This window comes from Bison bison, unplaced genomic scaffold, assembly GCF_000754665.1.
Source record: "Bison bison bison isolate TAMUID 2011002044 unplaced genomic scaffold, Bison_UMD1.0 scf7180017858929, whole genome shotgun sequence".
NCBI lineage: Eukaryota > Metazoa > Chordata > Mammalia > Artiodactyla > Bovidae > Bison > Bison bison.
Genome location: NW_011489501.1, coordinates 5,014 through 26,434, shown reverse-complemented (window position 1 = coordinate 26,434; position 21,421 = coordinate 5,014). Strand labels below are relative to the sequence as shown.

At 35.4% G+C, this 21,421-nt stretch overlaps 1 long non-coding RNA gene across 1 annotated transcript; it reads left to right on the top strand.

The window, feature by feature from the left end:
- Nucleotides 1-5,941: 5,941 nt before the first annotated feature.
- Nucleotides 5,942-20,190, top strand: LOC104981341. The gene is made up of 8 exons (XR_824359.1): nt 5,942-5,959; nt 8,674-8,694; nt 10,592-10,657; nt 11,203-11,214; nt 13,514-13,561; nt 16,382-16,399; nt 18,138-18,155; nt 20,170-20,190. It is a non-coding gene; the product is annotated as an uncharacterized LOC104981341 (long non-coding RNA).
- The last annotated feature ends 1,231 nt before the right edge of the window (nt 20,191-21,421 follow it).

Genomic DNA, 21,421 nt, shown 5'->3' with positions numbered 1-21,421 from the left:
TATTCAGGACTGGTTTCCTTTGGGTTTGACTGGTTGGATTTCCTTGCTGTCCAAGAGACTCTCTTTGGAGCCCAGGAAAATAAAGTCTCTCACTGTTTCCATTGTTTTCCCATCTATTTGCCATGATGTGATGGGGCTGGATTCCATGGTCTTAGTTTTCTCATGTTGAGTTTTAAGCCAACTTTTTCACTCTCCTCTTTCACTTTCATCAAGAGGCTCTTCAGTTCTTCTTAGCTTTCTGCCATAAGGGTGGTGTCATCTGCATATCTGAGGTTATTCATATTTCTCCTGGCAATCTTGATTCCAGCTTGTGCTTCATCCAAGCCCAGTGTTTCTCATGATGTTCTCTGCATATAAGTTAAATAGCAGGGTGACAATAAACAGCCTTCATGTACTCCTTTCCCAATTTGGAACCAGTCTGTTGTTCCATGTCCAGTTCTTACTGTTGCTTCTTGACCTGCATATAGCTATCTCAAGAGGCAAGTGAGGTGGTCTTGTATTCCCATCTCTAAGAATTTTCCACATTAAGATGGGCACCATAAAGGACAGAAATGGTATGGACCTACCAGAAGCAAAAACTGAATAATGAAAGCCTAATTCATGACAAAAGAGACTATGAACTATTTAAAAAGATTACTTTTACAATTAAAATTCCTAACATTCTTTCTCAAAATTGTAAAATGACTTACTTTATGCCCCTCTTGATTTCTAGAGCATATCCTTGAGCAAAGTGAGGTTTTGGTCTTCTGACTGTGTTAAATGTGTGTATGTCTGTGTGCTCCTGCGTATATTTATGTTCTATATGTGTCTTACTGTTCTTGTATTTGTATATATTAGACTCAGAGTAACTTTAATTTTTACAAGCAATATTTTAAATAAGGTGAACTGTCTTTGTTTTTTTTTAAATAATTACATAGATCTTCTCTCTCTTTTTTTTTTTCAGGGGATCTTCTAAAAATATATGGTAAATTTTTCTGACACTCTCTACCCCATAAACCTATAAATAACTGTAACATTGTCTGCCTTTCTATTTATATTCCATTCATTGACTCATTTTTCTCTCTTCATTTACTGATATTTTATATAGACTACAACAATTGTAATTTTTTTCTTTTTTACGTAATTCCATCTCTTCCCATTCCTTGGTTTCTTTGGAGACCTTTTATTTCTGTGAACATTAGCTGTGAAAAAATTCATATGTCTCCAGAGACTTGATTTGATTTTTGTAAAATTGAGTTATGTTAGGTGATCACCACATCATTTTCATCCTGTATATGTCCTCATGCAAATAATCACTGATGTAGAATCTCTGTGACCTTTCAAGTTCAAAGGACAATATGTATACACTTGATACTGACCTAAAACTTAAGTGAAAAGAAAACTGCAAATTTGCTAAGTAAAGCTTATGCACCTTCTGGTCCTCCAAGGACTATAAATTCTGATGTCATTCATTGGTCAAGTGTGAGCTCTAAGCTAACTCTCCAATAAACCTTGATCTTATTAACCACTTGTTTTGAGGTTAATAAATGTTTTACCTAATATTGCGCTTTCTTTCAAAATTACTAGTTTTTCAAAACTGCATTTTTTCTTAACTTGTTTAAGAATTTTCCAGTTAAAGAAGGCTCATTTCATATCATATTTCTCATTAATGCAATGTTGTGTTAGTGAAAAAAATAGTGACTTTTCCTTGGAAACTTTTAAAAGACTTTTTCAGAAAACATGAATTCATATACTAAGCTTTTACCACTTGTATCCTCTTGGTACTTTTCATTTACATTTTTGTTTCAGTGAAATTGAACTTAACAAGATACTTCTTTATATTTAGTAGGCAGCTAAAAGTACCTAGTTCTCTATTAACCCATGTGTAGAGAAGGGTCCCTTTATTGTTCATTTCCTTATCACTTTTAAAATGTATCTCCAGGATGTCTGCTAATGGTATTTATATATATATATATATATTTTATATAGTCAGAAGGACTAACACAATACCAAAGATTGATGTTGCTTAACCTGGAGGACCTCTTAAAATGCCTCTTCTTATGGGGCTGTTTCCCATTGTATATCCATTTGGGAAATTAGTGTATGAACTTTATATTACATGACTTCTCTTTAGTGAGATAGACATAAATCATATGGTTTGAATTCTCAGAAATGTCTGTCAGTTTGAATCTAAGGGAAAACCAAGGAAGCATTAAAAAAAATTTGACCTCCTTCCTCCCTTTCTACTATTTTCTTCCTGTTTTAAATGTATATTATGCATTATTTCCTTTATTTATTTATTATATACTTTATTATTTTCCATTAATAAATTGAAGAAGGAAAAAGGCATGTCTCACAGCATATTTCACTGTGAATCCAAGCGTGCCTTCATGTGTTTCTCATAACTTTGTCTTCGGCTCTGAATTATCATCTTCCTCAACACCATCGTGCATGTGACTTACATCATGCATGTGCATATGGTTTGTCTTGTTATTGTTTTTCCAAAGGAAGCCTGCCTTCTGCCTTTGTTATTCAATTTCCCCCATTACTACTTCTGTTATTTCTCTTCTTAATATAATCTAGGCAGACACTTCTTTTGGGTCAACTCAATTTTAGCAGTTCTACATTTCAAAAGTCTGCATTTTCAAGATTCTGAAGTATGAATTTTCTCCAATATATGTTGTCATTTTCTTTACAACTGCTTTCACTGTCATTTAGTACTTAAATTTCTTCTTTCATGTAATTCCATTAAGAAGTATTTCACTTAGGTATTACTTAAAATAGAAATTTCTATTACAAAAGTTTATGTATTCATCAGTTGATAAAATCTGAATAGAATTACCCAGGAAACAAATCCTGCATTTCTTTTGCAACACTGGCCAAATGTTAAGTTAATGTTCATGTCTTTAAAGGCATCTTAGGTATTATAATAATGAAGTGGACACCATCTATTATGCAACAACCCAAATAATTTATTAGAGCTAGAAACCCTATTATTAGGTTAAAACCCTAATGAAAAATAATTAATAATAATAAATAAATATATAATATAATAAATAAAGCTAATAACCCTAATAATAAACCACTTACGACAAAATAGCAAAAAAACTAAAGAATATATATATATATGTATATATATAGTTTTATTCATTTAGTTAGCTTTTGGCTGTGCTGGATCTTCGTCGTCGTGTGGGCTTTTCTCTAGTGGTAGAGAGCAGAGGCTACTCTCTAGTTGTGGTGTGTGGGCTTTTAATTGCAGTGACTTCTCTCTGTTGCGGGCAGAATACAAGCTCTAGAGTGTGCAAGCTTCAGTAGTTGTGGCACGTGGGCTCAGTAGTTGTGGTTCCCGAATTCCAGAGCACAGGCTCAATAGTTGTGACACATGGGCTTAGTTGCTCTGTGGTATGTGGGATCTTCCTGGGCCAGGGATTGAACCCATGTCTCCTGCATTGGCAGGCAGATTCTTTACCATGAAGACACTAGGCACTAGGGATGCCCAAGAATATTATTCAAATATAAACTTCAAAACTATTCTTTTAATAGTTTTTTCTTAAGATGATTTGTTTTTTCCTCCTATTTCTCTATTGAAAATGTGAGATGTCATCCCCTATGTGTGTGGTGTGTGTCTGTGTATCTGCATTCAGATAGTTATAAATTTATATATAAATTTTATAATAAATTTTGATTCTTGGTTTTCCATTTTCATGATATTGACCTTAAACTTTTCATTTTATCTTTTTGAAGAACCTCAGAAAACAAACAGTAAGTATTTTAAAAACTTGTTATTCACAAATCCCTATTACATGACTGAATTGCTTGCAGCCTTATCTTTCCAGACTTAATGCTTTTCTTTTCCTTGTCTTGCCCTTCTGCTCGATGTGTACCTTTGCAGTTGCAGATTTTATTTCTAGACTTCTCCATAGAAAGTTCTCTCCATTTATTTTCTCAACCTAGAATCTATTTCAATTATTTTTTATTCTTTATCATTTATTTCCTATTAACATTGTCTTTATTTTTACTATTTTTTAGTGGTTTGTTATAATAAGGCTCACAGAAAAGTTTATGAGATGAAGAGCATTAGATTAGGACTCCACTTTGTGTGTCTCCCAGGACAACTCCCTAGATAGCAACTCTATCACATTCCAATTTCACCAGTCCATGTTTAAGCGAATGAGACTTTCCCAAACCTGCAGAGTTGAGCGAAACTGCCTACAGAGTGCAGTTGCTGTGTCCCTTCAAAGCCTGTATGTATTCTGATATTCTTCCTTCATCCATAAACTTGAGGCACATTCTTCCACTGAGCTTGAGTACCTTATCCAAAAACTCCTGAATTTAAGATCCCCAATATAATTTGTGTCTCAGGAAATGTTCACTTGTTTGTATTCTCTTTCAAGTCTCAATTTTTGATGTAAAAGATAACAAAACCATTGTCCTGGGAAGTCACTGAGAATTTTTTTTCTAAAAGTGGATAAAATTTTAATAATTTTGGTATCCTTTAAAGACAGTTTTCAGTGACAATTTTTATTTCAAAGAAAATTCAACTCAGTAATATCAAATAAATGTATTTGACAGGAGTTAAATGACTACTCTTACAGGTAGATCTATGGACAGAGGGACTCGGTCCCTCCTCATGTCTTTTCAAGTACCTCTCTTACAAATGAGTTTTCTTTGTTGTCTGCATGTTCTTAAAAAGGACAATGGAGTAAGGCAAGACCAATTATTGATATGACTTTTATCACTGAGGGCAAGCTATGCTACCTCTTTCCATGGTGTCATTTTCAATCGTATTCTTTTTGGAACTCGGGCGTATATGGAAGTGCAACATGAACAAAGTGAAAACTGCAAGTGTTAGTCGCTCATCATGTCCTGCTCTTTGTGACCCCACGGACTGTAGCCCAGCAGACTCCTCTGTCCATGGAATTCTCCAGGCAAGAATGCTGGAGTGTGTAGCCGTTCCCTTCTCCAGGGGATCTTATCGACCCAGGGATGGAACATAGGTCTCTCGCATTGCAGGCAGATTCTTTACCATCTGAACCACCAAGAAAGACTGTATTTCCCTCTAAGTGGTGAAATGGGCTTTGAATCTCATGATTCTGATTTTCAGAAATGAGTATTGTTTAGGCCCCACAGAAAATGACGGCAGTGTTTGAAAAATTAGTCCTCCTCCATTCTTGACATATTACTTCTTTTGGGGTGAATTTTGTATTTGTCTTTTGACTGTCAGTAACTCTTGCCTGGAGAATCCCAAGGACGATGGAGCCTGGTGGGCTGCAGTCTATGGGGTCGCACACAGTCAGACACAACTGAAGCAACTTAGCAGCAGCAGTAGCAACTGTTAGGCAAAAAAGGGAAGATCTTGTTAATGTATTGGGTATATAATGTACTACGACCTTGGTATTGAGTAGTAGTTTCATCTGTCATTAAACGTTTGTCTTCAGTGCTCAATCATTATCTTCCTCAAAGTCTGGATATTAATATTCTTCTATAATCTGTCTCATCTTTTTGTCTTTTCAATGGTTGTGTGACATATTCATTTGTTACTCATTTCCCACATTCTGTGATTTGTCCTGTTGTTGCAATCACTCCTAGGTATAGCAGTAATGAAGTTGACTGCATCTATGTAGTAAAAGAACAGGTGTTTATTAGAGCTAATAAGCCAAATAATAACAAGAGTAGTACATTCAATATAGGTAAAGAACATTTCTTTAACTGAAAACTTTAGAATTATTATTTAAAAATTTTTTCACAATTAATACAATACTTTTATTTTTTATCCTTATTCCCCTTTGGAGAACAGTCTCTTAACCAAGTGAGCTCTCAGCCACTGTGTGTGTGAGTGTGTGTTTGTGTGTGCATATGCATTTGGATACTTAAAATTTAAATATGAATTTTATAATAAATTTTGTTTCTTGGTGTACCATTTCCATATTGCCCTTAAATTTCCCATTTTATCTTTCTAAAGGACCCCAGAGGAAAAATGGTAAGTATCCTAAAACTTGTTTCTCACAAACTTCATTTACATGCTTGATTTCTCGAGGCTTGACATTCCCACTCTCATAATCCACATGCTTTCTTTGTATGGCCCTGTTTCTGAATGTCTACCTTTACCTCTCCGATCCTTACTTAGAGATTTCCCCATAGAGAGTTCACTTCATTAATTTCCCCTTCTAAAATCTATTTCGGTTCCTTTTCAATTCTATATCATTTCCTTTCTATTAAATTTTTATCTGTTTTTAGCAACTTGTTACAGGCTTACTTAAAAGTTAATGAGATAAAGAATATCAGGTTGTATTAGTTTTGCCAAATATCAAAATGAATCCGCCACAGGTGTAAAGTTTAAAAATAAAATTAAAAAAAAAAAGAATATCAGGTTGAAAGGAACTGAATTCCATCCTGTTTATCTGTGAGGATGCATCTCAGTTCTAATATCTCAGGCTCACACTTAGGTCAATGAGATTTCCTGAAGCCTACAGAGATCAGAGAAGATTGCCAACAGGCTGATGAAGTTTGCCTATTCACTGTCCCTTCAAAGACTATGTAAATTCTGCTTTCATTTCTTTATTCATAAACAGCACTCATTCTTCCACTGTGCCTGAATACATTTCCAGGTATAATAATATTTCCAGTGTTATTCTTGCAATTTTTCCTTCAAACAATAGTAATCTTTTCCTTCCTGTTTGCTTTTTGCTTTACATTTTGAATGACACAATAATGGTCTTAGTAACCTGAATTCTGTTTAGTGTTTTGAGAAGAAATCTACATCCTAGGAAATATCCAGTTGTTTACATTCTTCTCTTGGTTCTCAAAGTGAGAGTCTAAGAAACTATTGCCCTAGTAAGTTGCCAAACATTTTTTTTCCTGCAGCATGATATAATCCTTAAAATTATAACATATTTTAATGAACGTTTTCAGTGACTTTCTTATTTCAAAGATAATTTAATTCAGATCTGTATCAAAATTATGTATGTTGTAGTCTTGACATGGAGGCTTATTTTCTGGCTCAGTGGTAAAGAGTTTCCCTGCCAATGCACAAGATGCAGGTCCAATCCCTGGCTTGGGAAGATCCCCTGGAGAAGGAAACAGCAACCCACTCCAGTATTCTTGCCTAGGAAATCCCATGGACAGAGGAACCTGGTACAACAGTCCATGTGGTCACAAACGAGTCGGACACAATTAGCGATTAAATAACAATGAAGCTTGACTTAACTTCTACAAGTGGATTGTGGACAGATGGATGTCTTTACTCTGCTCTTCAGTGTCCTTTCCCTGGTCTTCAATATCCTTTTCAAGTACCTCTCTTATAGTTCATTTTCTGTCTATTTTCATTGAATTTTGGAAAAGGAGGTTGACCCAATACAAGATCGATGAATGTAATGACATTTATTTCAGACAGAGGGTTGACTACCCCCCATTTTGTGGTGTCATTTTCATTCTTATTCATTTGGAAACCAGGCATTTATAAAAGTACAAGGACGTCATCCCCTAATTGGTGAGATGTCCTTTGAAACTCATGGTTAAATGCTCAGAAGTATGTGTCAGTTAAGAACACAAAGAAAACCAAGGCTGTGTCTGAAAATTTTGTCCTCCCTTCCTGTCATGTTACTTCATTTTGTGAATTGCCTATTAGTTCCTTTGACTTTGTTAGTAAATGGTAGGTGAAAAAAAGGCAAATTTCATTAATGTATTTCCCTGTGGATTAGACATGGTTTCATCTCTTATTGTACCTTTGTCATCAATGCTCAATCTCCATCTTTTTCAAAGTCAATATGCACACATTCTTGTATAATTTTGTCTCACCTTTCTGTCTTTATAATGTATGTTTGCTATATGGACTATTTTTTTTCAGTTTTCCCCATTTATCCTTTTGTGATTTGTCTTGTTGCAAAATCTGCAAACATTACTTCCTGTCCATTTAATGCTAGTAATCACTAATCTGGGAATTATTGTCATTTTCAGTGTGGCTGTTATGTAATGCATTAGTCTAAGTCACTTTCATATCCTGTAATTTATAATTACAAATTTGTAATTTGCTTCACTGCAAATTTGCTTCACTGGTGTCAATCATTTTATGTTTCTTACATCACTGAATTTAAATCAAATGTGTATCATTTAGGAGAGGGTCAGAACAGAAACCACCAAGTAGGTATGTTCATTGGTGACATAAATGTGAATAGAGACACCCAGTAAAATCTGGAAGAATTTGTTTCCAATCCTGCAATTAAGTATTTGTATCTAGTTTATGGACCAAAACTACAGTGATCTCTCGACACGTGTGCTAACATCCAAATAACTTATATCTTACAAACTGAAAATGAAAATCTAACTAATGTAAAAAGTGATTATAAGCTTTTTTTTAAAGGTAAATTCCAAAAACAGCATGCCTAAAATTATCTTTCAGTGTTCTTAAATGACTCAGATTATGCCACTCTCTATTTCTGGACTATATTGTTGAGCAAAAGAGAGGGTTTGGTCACTGAGAATGTGTGAGCTTCTTTGTCTGTGTGTGTGTTTGTGTGTGCATGTTTGTGAATATATACTTAAGCTCCTGAGTGTGTATGTGTATTCCATATGTGTTTTCCTGTTCTGTGTGAGTGTGAATAATGAAAAAATATTTATAATTTCAAAATACTCAATAAGATTAATTTATCTTTATTTCTTTTTGTATTTACCTGGACTCTTCATTTTATTTTTTAGATTATCATGGAAAAGCATTTGGTAAGTGTTTCTAACATCCTTTGCCCCAACACCCTTTAAATGATTGCTCATAATTCCCTGCCTTTCTTACCATGTATCATCCACCATGCTCATCTTCCCCTCTCCCATCTCCAACCTTTTGGATATGGACTACTCCCATATTAATTCCTTTTATCTCTTTTCCCTAATTCCATCTCTTCTCATTACTTGGTTTTTTTTTCACATATCTTTTCTTCTCTCTAAACATTAGTTCTTTTTTTTTTTTTTTCCTTTTCTTCCTTTCTGTCTCCAGAGAATTGACTAGCTTTGGTTATATTTGTAGGGATAAGTGATATCAGGTTGATCACTACATTCTTTCAATTCTAAATAAATTTTCCTGCGAGTGACCACAGATGTAGAAAATCTGTGACATTTTAAATTCAAGGGATAATAGCTATGTGACTGACTCTAAGCCAAAACTTAAGTGAGCAGATAACTCCACATTTCCTGAGCAAATTTTGTCTACCTTCTGCTCTTTAAAAGACTAGAGTTTCAGATGTCATTCCTTGGCCAATATGAGCTCTAAGCCTAACCTCACATTCACACTGACCACACGACCTAACTATTCATGGTATAGGTATGTTCTACCAAATATTGTATGTTTTTTTTTAATAATTTCTAAATTATTAGGTCTACAAACTGCACGTTTTCTCAATGTGTTTATGATAACGTCACCTGTTAACAAAAGGTCATCTAATACCGTATCATTCAATAATGAAATGTTATGTTAATGAATTGAGAAGCAACTTTCCTTAGAAATTTAAAAGAGTTCTTCATAAAACATTAAGTCAAAGCCTAAAGTTTTGCCTCAGGTATCCATTTGATGTTTTTATTTACATTTTGTTTCAGGGGAAATAGAACTTTCCAAACTATCTCTTTACAGTTGTAGCAGGCCAGAGTGGTTCATACTACAATAATCATATGTACAGTAGTGTCTGATTTTATGTTAGGAAAAGAACATGTTTCACAGGTAAACTCCAGAAGTATGATTTCAATGCTTTTACCCCATTAAGACACTACTTTTCCTGCTTAATACTGTAATCCTCTGGAAGAATAGCCCCTTGCCAAAAAGGCTCCTTATCCACACTGTGTATTTGGATTTTTGGTTTTTGCATTCAGATCAAGATGAATTTAAGTATGAATTTTGTAATACAGTTTGTATCTTAGTGTTCCATTCCCATGATACTGACCTTAAAATTACACTTTACCTTTCTTTAGAAGTTCAGGATCAAAATGGTAAGTATTCTGAAACTTCTCAAAAACCTCTTTAACATGACTGATTTCTTGAGGCCCCATCTTGTCCTGGATGCCTGACTTTGTTTCTCCCAGTTGAATTATTGGCCTCCCCATACAGAGTCTCTCTATTCAGTTCCCCATTTAAAATGCATTCTATTTTCCAATCTGTATCCTTCTTTCCTGTAAACATTAGCTTGTTCCTGTTATCCAGACATGTTATAGGATCACTATAAAGAGTATGCGATGAAGGACATTATGTTCAAAGGCACTGAGTTCCATTGTTTATCTCCAAGGACACATCCCTTGTTAGGACCTCTGTAAAATGCCTGTATCTAGGGCCCATGTATATTGTGACGACACTTCCCCAAACCTGCAGAGATAGAGAAGAAGATGCCTAATGTGCTCAGTGATGTTTGCCTCTAATTGTCCTTCAAAGCATGTAAGCATTCTGCTTTATTTCTTTTTTTTTTTTTTTGCTCTATTTCTTGATCCATGAGTTTGACACTCATTCTTCCACTGTGCCCAGATGCATTACCTTACGCTTCCCAGATGTAGAAATGTTTCAAAAGTTATTCTTGGAATAGTTTCTTGAAAAGTGGTAATTCTTGCTTCACTGGCACTGAATGTTGTATTTTTCTTACAGGCACTGGATATAAATCACATGTGCTTCATTCAGGTGTGGATCAAAATAGAAACGTCCCAAATCAAGGTGATGTATTCGTGGGTTGACATAAATGTGCTTAGAGGCACAAAGTTCATAATGAAGAATAATCTCTAGAATGCTTTTAATCCTGTAATTCAATATTTGTATCCAGTTTATTGAACAAAGCTACCTTGATTCCTCACATATATGTTACCTTCCAAATACCTTATCATATCTTATAAAGTGAACAATGAATGCCTAATGCCAAAAGTGATTTAAAACTTTTTTAAAAGGTAGCTTCTAGGACTAACCTTCCTAAAATTATATCACAATCTAGTAAATTGACTTAATTTTTGCCCACTCTGAACTTCTGGAGAATATATTAAGCAAAAGGAGGGTTTCTTACTATAGATGTATGAGATTCTGGGTGTTGATATTCCTCTGAGCTCTTCTGTGTATATGCATGTTCTGTATCAGTGTTTTGTGTGTGAGTGTTTCTGAACACTAATAAACTGAATTGTAAATGCAAATTTTAGAATAGAATAGAATTATTTTGTTTGTATCTTTCAATATTTACATGGAATTCTTAATTTTATTTTTGGATATTTTAGGAAATAAAATTGGTAAGTATTTCTGACATTTTTTCCCATGGCCATAAATGACTACCATCATTCCCTCCCTTTCTATCTCTTTGGCACCTATTCTCTCATCCTTCCCCTCTTCCCTCTCCAATGGTCTGTATTTGGACTACTTTCATACCAACTTCTTCCATCTGGTGTTCCCTAGTTCAACTCTTCCTATTACTTGACTTTCATTATATTCCTATTTTTGTCTATATATTTCAGTGTTTTCATTTTTAAGTCTCCTGAGAGTTGTCTTCATTTGATTCTAACTTTTGTAGGGATGAGGGATATCAGACTGATCACCATATCATTCCCATGAATGTGTAAATGACCACTGATGTCAAATCACTGTCACCTTTCAAGTTCAAGGGGCAATAACCATGTGATTGATACTGACCCAAAAGTGAAGTGAGCAGAAAACTCCAAATTTGTTGAGCAAATTACTCTGCCTTCTGCTCTTTCAAAGACTATTAATTCAGTGACATTCCTTTATTACATGTGAGCTCTAAACCTACTCTCTCATACCCTTTGATCTTATTGTTGTTTTGGGTATACAAATGCTGTATCTAATGAGGAAGCCCCATAGTATTGTTCAGCCTCTTTTAACTCAAAATTTTAATTGGTGCAAAATACAAATTTAAAAGATTTATTCAGAAAACACTAATTCAAACACTAAATATTTTTCTCCTTTATTCTCTTGATGTTTTCCATTTACATCTTTGTTTAAGAGGTAATAGAACTTAGCAGTATCAGCTCAGTTCAGTCTCTCAGTCATGTCTGACTCTTTGCGACCCCATGAATTGCAGCATGCCAGGCCTCCCTGTCCATCACCAACTCAGGGAGTTCTCTCAAACTCACATCCATCGAGTCCGTGATGCCATCCAGCCATCTCATCCTCTGTTGTCCCTTTCTCCTCCTGCCCCCAATCCCTCCCAGCATCACAGTCTTTTTCAATGAGTCAACTCTTCGCATGAGGTGGCCAAAGTACTGGAGTTTCAGCTTTAGTATCATTCCTTCCAAAGAACACCCGGGGCTGATCTCCCTTAGAATGGACTGGTTGGATCTCCTTGCAGTCCAAGGGACTCTCAAGAGTCTTCTCTAACACCACAGTTCAAAAATATCAATTCTCCAGCCCTCAGCTTTCTTTATAGTCCAACTCTCACATTCATAACATGACCACTGGAAAAACCATAGCCTTGACTAGATGAACCTTTGTTGGCAAAGTAATGTCTCTGCTTTTGAATATGCTATCTAGGTTGGTCATAACTTTCTTTCCAAGGAGTAAGCATCTTTTAATTTCATGGCTGCAGTCACCATCTGCAGTGATTTTGGAGTCCCCCCAAATAAAATCTGACACTGTTTCCACTGTTTCCCCATCTATTTCCCATGAAGTGATAGGGCCAGTTGCCATGATCTTTGTTTTCTGAATGTTGAGCTTTAAGCCAACTTTTTCACTATCCTCTTTTATTTTCAAGTGGCTTTTTGGTTCCTCTTCACTTTCTGCCATAAGGGTGGTGTCATCTGCATATCTGAGGTTATTGATATTTCTCCGGGCAATCTTGATTCCAGCTTGTGCTTCTTCCAACCCAACGTTTCTCATGATGTACTCTGCATAGAAGTTAAATAAGCAGGGTGACAATATACAGCCTCGACGTACTCCTTTTCCCATTTGGAACCAGTCTGTTGTTCCATGTCCAATTCTAACTGTTGCTTCCTGACCTGCATATAGGTTTCTCAAGAGGCAGGTCAGGTGGTCTGGTATTCCCATCTCTTTCAGAATTTTCCACAGTTTATTAGAAGGCTAAAACTAGTTAATGATCCATTAGCCCCTGTGCACAAAAATCCGTTTATATTCCCTCATCACCTTTTAAATGTGTTCCTTGTCTATCAGTTCACACTAATTTTCTACTCTGAGAAAGGCAGAAGTGCCAACAGAAACACAAGGATCTGATACTATTTAAGAGAACTCACAATTTAACTCCCCTGATGGGGCCATTTCCAACCTTGCACATTGAAATATGTGGAATGAAAATGGGTACTTCTCATTAGTACGGTGGACTTTGAAACTTTTGGTTTTAATTCTAAGAAATGATGGTCCAAGTGAACGCAAAAGCAAACGAAGGAAGGGTTTCCAATTTCTGACTTGGTCCCTTCCTGATGTTGTCCTCTTATTTGAATGAATTGGATTTCTTTGCTTTTGTTGATCAATAGTGTGAAGAAGGGAAACACATGACTCAAAATGTTTTTTACTATGAACTTACATGTGGTTTCATCTGTGTTTTTATACCTTTTTCTTCAGCAATCAATTTCCATGTTCCTGAACACCATCAAACAAATAACTTACATGGTATGTCTTTTTATTTAGCCTCTGCATTTGGCATTCCATTTTCCCCATTAGTACTTCTGTGTTTTTCTCAGTTTGATACAAACTAGGCAGACATTTCTTTTGTGTCAACTAAATGTTAGTATTGGTATATTTCAAATATTTACCAGTTTTAAGCTTCTGAAGTGTGAGTTTTCTCCAAAATATGCTCAGTCTTTTGACGTACAAACCCCTTCACCATTATTTAGTATCTTCATACCTTTTCCTCATGTATTTTTTTTATACATGAAAGACCTGCCTCACTTAGGCTTTAGCTAAAATATAAATTTACATTACAATAGTTTATATATTCATTTATTGACAAACATGTGAATAGAATCATCCAGGCTACAAACCCTGTATTTCCTTGACAACACAGGTTCAAGATGTTAAACAATGCTCATGGCTCTTAGCATTTTAGATATCACAATAATTGATTTAACTCTATCAAGTAGCAGCCAAATAAATTTATAGAGTTAATAAACTGAATAATTATGCATTAGACTATCAACATAAATAAAATACAGTTTGAAAGGTCAACTTCAGAACTAGCATTTTAATAATTTTCTCCAACTAAAACAATACTTTTATTTTTACCTCTATTGTATTTTGGGAGAATACTATATTTAAAAAATGAGCCGTCACACACAGTCCACAGTGTGTGTTTATGTTTTGTGTCTATGTTCTCTTATAGTTGTAATTTAAAATATGTATCAATATTTGCCATAAATTTTGTTTCTTAATCTTCCATCAGTTCAGTTCAGTTCAGTCGCTCAGTCGTGGCCGACTCTTTGTGACCCCATGAATTGCAGCACGCCAGGCCTCCCTGTCCATCACCAACTCCCGGAGTTCACTCAGACTCACGTCCATTGAATCAGTGATGCCATCCAGCCATCTCATCCTCTGTCGTCCCCTTCTCCTCTTGCCCCCAATCCCTAACATCAGAGTCTTTTCCAATGAGTCAACTCTTCGCATGAGGTGACCAGAGTTTCAGCTTTAGCATCATTCCTTCCAAAGAAATCCCAGGGCTGATCTCCTTTAGAATGGACTGATTGGATCTCCTTGCAGTCCAACTGATCTTAAATTTTCCATTTTATTTTCCAAAGAACCTCAGGAAAGGAGTGGTAATTAAAAACTTATTACTCACAAATGATTTTTACGTGACTAACTTCTTCACACCTAACCATTCACAGTCTCTTAATCCATAGGTTTCCGTGTCTTGCCCTTTCCCTGGATGTCTGTCTTAGAGCTCCAAATTTGTTATAGACTTATTCAGAGGATGTTCTTTCCATTTAGTTTCACCTCCTAGAAGCCCTTTCAATTCCCACTTTCCCTGTTCCACATCATTTCTTTCCTACACATATCAGCATTTTCTGTTTTTCTCAGTCTGTCTCTGAGGACTTAATATAGGTCCCCTGAAAACTTGAAGAACTAGAGGATATTAAATTGAAAGCACAGATTTCCATCCTATCTGGGCATCCGTCTCCTGGGCACATCCCTAGTCAGGAACTTCATCAGGGCACACATTTAGGTCAATAAGACTTCCCCAGATCTGCACAGTTGAGAGAAGACACCTAACAGGCTGAATGAAGTTTGTCTGTTCATTGTCCCTTCAAAGCCTGTGTAAATTCTGCTTCTCCTCTTGGCTTATCAAGTACCTCCTTTGCAAATGAGTTTTGTTTGTTGTCTGCATGTTCTTAAAAAGGACAATGGAGTAAGGCAAGACCAATTATTGATATGGCTTTTATCACTGAGGGCAAGCTATGCTACCTCTTTACATGGTGTCATTTTCAATCTTATTCTTTTTAAACCTTGGAATATATGCCCACCAGACTCCTCTGTCCATGGAATTCTCAAGGCAAGAATACTGGAGTGGATAGCTGTTCCCTTTTCCAGGGGTTCTTACCGACTCAGGGGTGGAACATAAATCTCTTGCACTGCAGGCAGATTCTTTACCATGTGAACCACCAAGAAAGACTGTATTTCCCTCTAAGTGGTGAAATGGCCTTTGAATCTCATGATTTTGATTTTCAGAAATGTGTATTGGTTTCAGAATACACAGAAAATGACACCCCACAGAAAATGATGGCAGTGTTTGAAAAATTTGTCCACCTCCATTCCTGACATGCTACTTCTTTTGGAGTGCATTTTCTATTTGTCTTTTGACTGTTAGTAACTGTTAGGCAAAAAAAGGGAAGATCTTGTTATGTATTGGGTATATAATGTACTACGACCTGGATATTGAGTCATAGTTTCATCCGTCTTTGAACGTTTGTCTTCAATGCTCAATCATTATCTTCCTCAAAGTCAGGATACTAATATTCTTCTATAATCTGTCTCGTCTTTTTGTCTTTTCAATCACTGTGTGACATATTCATTTGTTACTCAGTTTCCGACATTCTGTGATTTGTCCTATTGTTTCAATATTTCTTAGGTATAGCAGTAGTGAAGTTGACTGCATCTATGTAGTAAAAGCACAGGTGTTTATTAGAGGTAATAAGCCGAATAATAATAAGAGTAGTACATTCAATATAGGTAAAGAACATTTCTTTAACTGAAAACTTTAGAATTATTATTTTGAATTTTTTCACAATTAATACAATATTTTTATTTTTTATATTTATTCCCCTTTGGAGAATAGTCTCTTAACTAAGTGAGTTCTTAGCCACTGTGTGTGTGTGTGTGTGTGTGTGTATCTGCATTTGGATACTTAAAATTTAAATATGAATTTTATAATAAATTTTGTTTCTTGGTGTACCATTTCCATGATATTGCCATTAAATTTCCCATTTTATCTTTCTAAAGGACCCCAGAGGAAAAATGGTAAGTATCCTAAACCTTTTTTCTCACAAACTTCATTTACTGATTTCTTGAGGCTTGACATCCCCACTCTCATAATCCACATGCTTTCTTTGTATTGCCTGTTTCTGAATGTCTACCTTTACCTTTCCAATTGTTACTTAGAGATTTCCCTGTAGAGAGTTAACTTCATTAATTTCCCCTTCTAAAATCTATTTTGGTTCCTTTTCCATTCTATATCATTTCCTTTCTATTTAATTTTTATCTACTTTTAGCAACTTGTTATAGGCTTACTTAAAAGTTAACAAGATAAAGGATATCAGGTTGAAAGGAACTGGATTCCATCTTGTTTATCTGGCAGGACACATCTCAATTAAGACCTCTGCCATATTCCAATATCAAGGGCTCACACTTAGGTAAATGAGACTTCCTGAAGCCTGCAGAGATCTGAGAAGATTGCTAACAGACTGATAAAGTTTGCCTATTCATTGTCCCTTCAAAGCCTGTATAAATTCTGCTTTCATTTCTTGATCAATAAACAACACTTTTCTTCCACTGTGCCTGAATACATTTCCAGGTATAATAATATTTCCAACGTTATTCTTGCAACTTTTTCTACAAACAACAGTACTCTTTTCCTTTCTACTTGTTTTTTGCTTTGCATTTTGAATGACACAATGATGGTCTTTGTAATGAATTTTGTTTAGTGTTTTGAGAAGAAATATACATCCCAGGAAATATCCAGTTGTTTACATTTTTCTCTTGGTTCTCAACATGAGAGACTAAGAAACTATTGCCCTTGTAAGTTGCCAATATTTCTTTTGCTACAACATGATATAATCCTTAAAATAAATAAATAAATAAATAAATTTTCCTGCAAGTGACCACAGATGTAGAATCTCTGTGACATTTTAAAGTCAAGGAATAATAGCTATGTGACTGACTCTGAGCCAAAACTTAAGTGAGCAGATAACTCCACACTTCCTGAGCAAATTTTGTCTACCTTCTGCTCTTTAAAAGACTAGAGTTTCAGATGTCATTCCTTGGCCAATGCGAGCTCTAAGCCTAACCTCACATTCACACTGACCACACGACCTAATTGTTCTTGGTATAGATGTGTTCTACCAAATATGGTATGTTCTTTTTTTAAAAATAATTTCTAAATTATTAGGTCTACAAACTGCACATTTTCTCAATGTGTTTATGATAATGTCACCTGTTAACAAAAGTTCACCTAATACCGTATCACTCAATAATGAAATGTTATGTTAATGAATTGAGAAGCAACTTTCCTTAGAAATTTAAAAGAGCTTTTCATAAAACATTAAGTTAAAGTCTAAAGTTTTGCCTCAGGTATCCACTTGATGTTTTTATTTACATTTTGTTTCAGGGGAAATAGAACTTTCCAAACTATCTCTTTACAGTTGTAGGAGGCCAGAGTGGTTCATACTACAGTAACCATATATGTACAGTAGTGTCTGATTTTATGTTAATAAAAGAACATGTTTCACAGGTAAACTTCAGAAGTATGATTTCAATGCTTTTACCCCATTAAGACACTACTTTTCCTGCTTAACACTGTAATCCTCTTGAAGAATAGTCCCTTGCCAAAATGGCTCTTCATCTACACTGTGTATTTGTTTTGTTTTTTTTTTTCATTCAGATCAAAATGAATTTAAATATGAATTTTGTAATACAGTTTGTATCTTAGTGTTCCATTCCCATGATACTGACCTTAAAATTTCACTTTATCTTTCTTTAGAAGTTCATGATCAAAATGGTAAGTGTTCTGAAACTTCTCAAAACCTCTTCACCATGACTGATTTCTTGAGGCCCCATCTCTTAATCCAGATTCTTTCCATTGTGTTGTGCTTGTCCTGGATGCCTGACTTTGTTTCTCCCAGTTGAATTATTGGCCTCCCCATACAGAGTCTCTCTATTCAGTTCCCAATCTAAAATACATTCTATTTTCCAATTTGTATCTTTCTTTCCTGCAAACATTAGCTTGTTCCTGTTGTCCAGACATGCTATAGGCTCACTATAAAGAGTATGTGATGAAGGATATTATGTTAAAAGGCACTGAGTTCCATTCTGTTTATCGCCAAGGACACATCCCTTGTTAGGACCTATATAAAATACCTGTATCTAGGGCCCATATTTATTGCAATGAGACTTCCCCAAACCTGCAGAGATAGAGGAGAAGATGCCTAATGTGCTCAGTGACGTTTGCCTCTCATTGTCCTTCAAAGCATGTAAGCATTCTGCTTTATTTCTTGATCCATGAGTTTGACACTCATTCTTCCACTGTGCCCAAATACATTACCCTAGGCTTCCTAGATATTTTAGGAAATAAAATTGGTAAGTATTTCTGACATTTTCCCTATAGCCATTTAATGACTACCATCATTCCCTCCCTTTCTATCTCTTTGGCACCTATTCTCTCATCCTTCCACTCTTCCCTCTCCAATTGTCTTTATGTGGACTACTTTCATATCAACTTCTTCCATATGTTTTTCCCTAGTTCCAACTCTTCCTATTCCTTGCTTTTCACGATATAGACTAAATATTAAAAAATCTAAACTCATGGCTTCTGGCCCCATTACCACATGGCAAATAGAAGGGGAAAAGGTGGAAGTAGTGACAGATTTCCTTTTCTTGGGCTCCAAAATCACTGCGGATGGTGACTGCAGTCATGAAATCAGATTTGTTATCAGCAGGAACACTCTGACAAACATAGACAGCGTACTGAAAAGCAGAGACATTACTCTGCCCTGAAAGGTCCATATAGTCAAGACTATGTTTTTCCCAGTGGTCACATATGGTTGTGAGAGCTGGACCTTAAAGAAGGCAGAATGCTGAAGAAATGATGTCTTTGAACTGTGGTGCTGGAGGACTCCTGAAAGTCCCTTGGACAGCAAGGCAATCAAATCAGTCAATCTTAAGGGAGATCAACCCTGAATATTCACCGGAAGGACTAATTCTGAAGCTGAAGCTGCAGTATTTTGGCCATCTGATGAGAAGGGATGACTCATTGGAAAAGTCCCTGATGCTGGGAAAGATTGAGGGCAGAAGGAGAGATAGTATCATTGATATGATGAACATGAACTTGGGCAAACTCTGGGAGATGGTGAGGGACATGGAGGTTTGGCGAGCTGCTGTCCATGGGGTTGCAAAGAGTCAGACAAGGCAGGATGACTGAACAACAACAAGAGCAGCAAAAGATAAATTTACATACACCCTGTTATATATTCCTTCAGTAATAGAAATATTCCTAATCGAGGAGCCCAGGGGTATACCCTATATTGCCTCTGGAAGCAGTGGTTTAAGATCCTCCAATTCAGTGTTTGTGGCTATTTTATACCATATAAATGTCATAATAACCAGATTGAATGCACATATTAAAAAGCAAAGTACTTATAACAACATATGAACTGAATAACAAAAGCCTAATTATCTCAATCAGGAGAAGGAACATTTTTAAGGTGAGCATGAGAACTGCAGTTTCTAAGAAGTTGTCTGAAATGAGAATACTGACTAATTTTATGTCCTTTTTCACTTTGAGAAAAATACTCACTGAACTGGGTTCTCAACTATTGGGCACGTGTATAAGTGTGTGAATGTGTTTGCCTTCCTGCAATGGCATATACATGTGTATATTTGCACATCTCCATGGGTTCAACTTGAAAGATAACATTTGCATTAAATTTGAATTACCTTCCCTTTTCTATTTTTATATTTATTTTGATATAAATATATTTTTATATTTATTTTGATCTTTTCATTTTCTTTTTCAGAAAAAACTCCAGTGAAATCAGGTAAATTTTCAAAAACCTCTTCCTCCCAAGCCCATCAAAATGATGGTTTCTATTTGCATTGATGTCTTTTGCCTTTGAACCTAAAACCATCCACTGAGTTGCTCTTCTCCTGGATATCTACCTTCCCTCTCAATTAATTACATATGCACTTTTTTCTTACGTTATCTAAAGTTAACTTCCTTTTAATTTCACACACTTCTTTCATATTCCATTCTTACTTCATTTATTCCATACCGTTCTTTATCTATGGACATTGACTTTTTCTGTTTCTAGAGAATTGCAATATTTTCACAGAGAAACTGGTGAGCTGAAGGGCAACCAAGTTGATAGGCATGTTTGCTTGTCTTTCTGAAACACATGCAAAGATAGGAGCTCTATACACTATAGAAGTGAATAAAATCTTTATCCTCCTCCCTTCTTGATATTGTGCCCTCAGATTGATTTGCTTTTCTCAATTATTTTATTCATGAATGTGAAGAAGTCAAAGGTAGTTCCTATAAATGTATTTCATCGTTTACCTTGAGTTAACTCATTTGTGACTTACACTTTTTTCTTCACACCCAAAGATCATGATTTGTTCTTGAAACTTATCTTTCCAACTGAAAGCTTCATCAGTTATTGGTCATCCCCTCTTACTGACTCTTTAATTTATCAGGTTGTTGTAATTTATGCAAATATTCCTTTTGAGTCAAGGAAATTTTATTAATCACACACCTCTGAAGTGCTGACATTTTTCACATGGTTACTGTGAATGTTTATCCACAATATATATATTCAGATCATTTGACATAGATTTAATCTGCTGCCATTAAACATTTGTCTCCTTTCCTTTCATGGAATTCCATTAAGAAGAATTTAATTTAGGCATTAAAGAGAAATTCACAAAACACAGTTTTATGCATTCATCAGTTGATGAAAATTGTATAGAGTAACATAGAAAAATTACCCTGTAGGAGAACATAGGCAAAACACTCTCTGACATACATCACAGCAGGATCCTCTATGACCCACCTCCCAGAATATTGGAAATAAAAGCAAAAATAAACAAATGGGACCTAATTAAACTTAAAAGCTTCTGCACATCAAAGGAAACTATTAGCAAGGTGAAAAGACAGCCTTCAGAATGGGAGAAAATAATAGCAAATGAAGCAACCGACAAACAACTAATCTCAAAAATATACAAGCAACTCCTACAGCTCAACTCCAGAAAAATAAATGACCCAATCAAAAA